Here is a 3,027-nt window from a genome sequence, read left to right as displayed (position 1 = left end):
CGGGCGCCGTTCGGCCTCAGCGCCGCTCTCAGCTCACTCTGTGGATCCCTCAGAGGGGCTGCTTGTGTTGTAGAAGCGCAGAATCACAGAATCTTTAGGGGTGGAAAAGCCCTTCAAGGTCCAAGCGCCTCCCAAGCACCGTCACCCACCGAACCGTGTCCCCAAGCACCACGTCCAACCTCCCCTTGAACACCCCCAGGGATGGGGACGCCACCACCTCCCTCAGCAACCCGTCCCCACGCCTGGCTGCTCTTCCTGAGGAGAAATGTCTCCTCATTTCCAACCTGAACCTCCCCCCGTTGTGCCACCCCTCATGGTGCCCGCAGGTGCCCCTCAGGTTGTGCCCATCGCCCCACTGCACGTCTTGGGCAGCCACAAGCTGCATTTAGGGTCAGTGCACCCCAAGAGCCCTTTAGGCCACGCAGACGCCCGATGTGCCCAGCCTTTGTTAGGTGTTACCCTCTTAAACACACCCCGGGTGCTCTGGCCCTCGCACACAGCTCCAGAAGTACGAGTAGAGAGCATCCTATATAAAACAAAATGGATTTTTGTCAGAGGTTGCCCCACATGCTTTTGCTATTAGGTCACGAAGCTAGGAAAGCGTGTAATGGTTTATCCTGGCACCGTGTTTCCAGACCGCGCCCTGGCACTTTGGGATGGAAAAGCGTGTGTGGAGCTGTATCATCTTGTCCAGCCCTCTCGCACCGCGTTGTGCCTTCCCATTCCTGTGAGTTTGGAACCTCTTAGATTGAAAAATGTGTAATTAAAAACCTGAGATTGCTTCCAGTAGCATATTTGCCCCTGAATCACCATGCCAGAATTAGTGCATTTTTTTCTGGTGCAACGTCTTTCTCTTTTGAACGTTTTCCTCTTGCTGTTGCTGGGCAGAAAATCTATACAAGTTACAAATTAAGCTGGCTGACTGCAGAGAGAACTAGAGAAAGTATCATCCAGGAGAGGAAATCGTAAATACAGGGAATTAAAGTTTTTATGGTTACAATAAAGCAATCTCTCGTAAAATTTAGGTGAAATATATTTATTCAAAAATGTGTTTTTTAAAACAGTGATCATTTTAACAGTTATTTAATGTGCTTACCTTACAGTAACATAAAAGCACATCTGAAATTGAGGATTTCTTGCAGAAGAACTTTTAGCCATCTGCAACGTATGGCTCGCTAATAATAACAATCCTCCATTGGTGCCGAAACGATGGTTTGGCAACTGAAGCAACCAAGAATTAATGATCAGGACACAAGCACGAAGAGTATAATTTGACAAATAAAACAATGAAGCGTGGCCTGTTGCTGTCATGGTTTGCTGTCAGTAAACTGACCACCTCAAGCAGATCTGTGAAAAGGACTGAAGGACAGAAAGTGGGCCAGGGATTGTATCCTCTAGTGTGAGGCATTGGGTAGAGAACTTACTATCACTGTGGAATATGGAACCTATCAAGGCTGAATCTTGCATGGGACAAGCTCATTTGTACTCACAAGTATGGCTGGAGAACAGGAGAGAAGCAAGTGGCAGAATCTCAAGAAAATCAGGCGATGGAAGTGGAGGTTCAAACTGCTTGCCTTTAAGGTAAGTGTCTGTGTTAACTATGGGGCATGTTGGAAAAGGAGCATTTCAGAATTATGTAGTGAATTTACAGCCTCTTAAGTGACAACTGCCATTTTTGTTAGAGTAAGGTTTCCTGAATCATGAAAACTTAAATTACTGTTGTGAAGGATATTGCATGCAAGCGGAGTGGTTTCCTTTGTCAACTGAAGCAAAACCCACAGCATTTCATTAGTTTGTGTGTAATCAACTATGTTATCTAATATGGCAGCAGGGATGCTGGAAACTTAGCTTATAAAAAAAAAAAAAGATACATTCATAAAACAACAAAAAAAAATCACCTCTGGCTGGTGTGTAATAGATCCTTGTAGATAAAAGAAGTGCTCTGAGATGTTTGCTTTGTTTTTACACTCTGCTTTTAGGTGTCCTTTATTGGCCTCTGAGGCAGGACACTGAGGCAGGCAGTGTTTTACTCTCTCTGGTATATATTTTCTTCTACCCTTACATTCACTTGTTCTGGCAATTTACTGGCATGTGTGCTATTGGGCCAGTGTTGGTCACGCTGGTAAGATGATGTGGTCTTACCACTGTGGCATAGTTGATATGCACCAGAAGTGCAAGTCCACATCAGCAACTGGATTACTGCCAAGCATGTCACGAATTATCTTTGGCGTCACGCTGCCTTCTGCAACACAGAAACTGAGGTAATATCAGAAGTTCAACCAAGCATCTGTTCTGCTGAACTAGCCATTCACTTTTATAAAGCTCTGGACCCATGGTTAATCCTTCTGGCTTTGGGGGAAGAGATGGGAAAACACGAATCAGACTTACCTCAACTGTTATGCTGAGGGGAAGGAGGATGGGTGGGAGGGAAGGCAGGAAGGAGGGAAGAACATCCATGGAGGGAGCTGAGGATAGACAAATTCCCAAACGATGCATTAGGAGCCATTTCCTAGAGCATCTATACACGATAGCATGCTGCAGGCTCTGGAGTGACTTCCCATTTTATCCAGTCAGCTTCAGCATTGAATATGTGTTCAAAATACAAAGAAGATGGGCCTCATACCGTACAGCAACACATACTTTCATGGCAGGTTTAGCTAACATCCACCCACAAACACGAGTCATTACTCAGAAGCACACTCCAGTGTAGACATATCCTGAGTCACTTCCATCTCAGAAGCTTATAAATATTTAGTTCGCCACTCAGCTTTTAATTTAGCAGAGCAACAAAGATTCATTAGAAAAATCTCCAGAATTATGTTTTACTAAGAAGCTTCTGCAATAACTCCATTCTTGCAAGTTCCTTTTCATTTCTGCATAACTCAGAATTATTTGATATTTATAACTTACGAAAAAACATAGTTGAACTAAGCATGAATTTCCCCTGATTCTAGGCCTTATGTAATCAGTTTCATCAATTTCAGATACCAGCTTTGTTCATTGCAAGAATATTTTTTTATTTTACTG

The sequence above is a fragment of the Anas acuta genome, chromosome 9 (assembly GCF_963932015.1).
Source record: "Anas acuta chromosome 9, bAnaAcu1.1, whole genome shotgun sequence".
NCBI classification, from domain to species: Eukaryota; Metazoa; Chordata; class Aves; order Anseriformes; family Anatidae; genus Anas; species Anas acuta.
Note: the sequence above shows the minus strand (reverse complement) of the source record.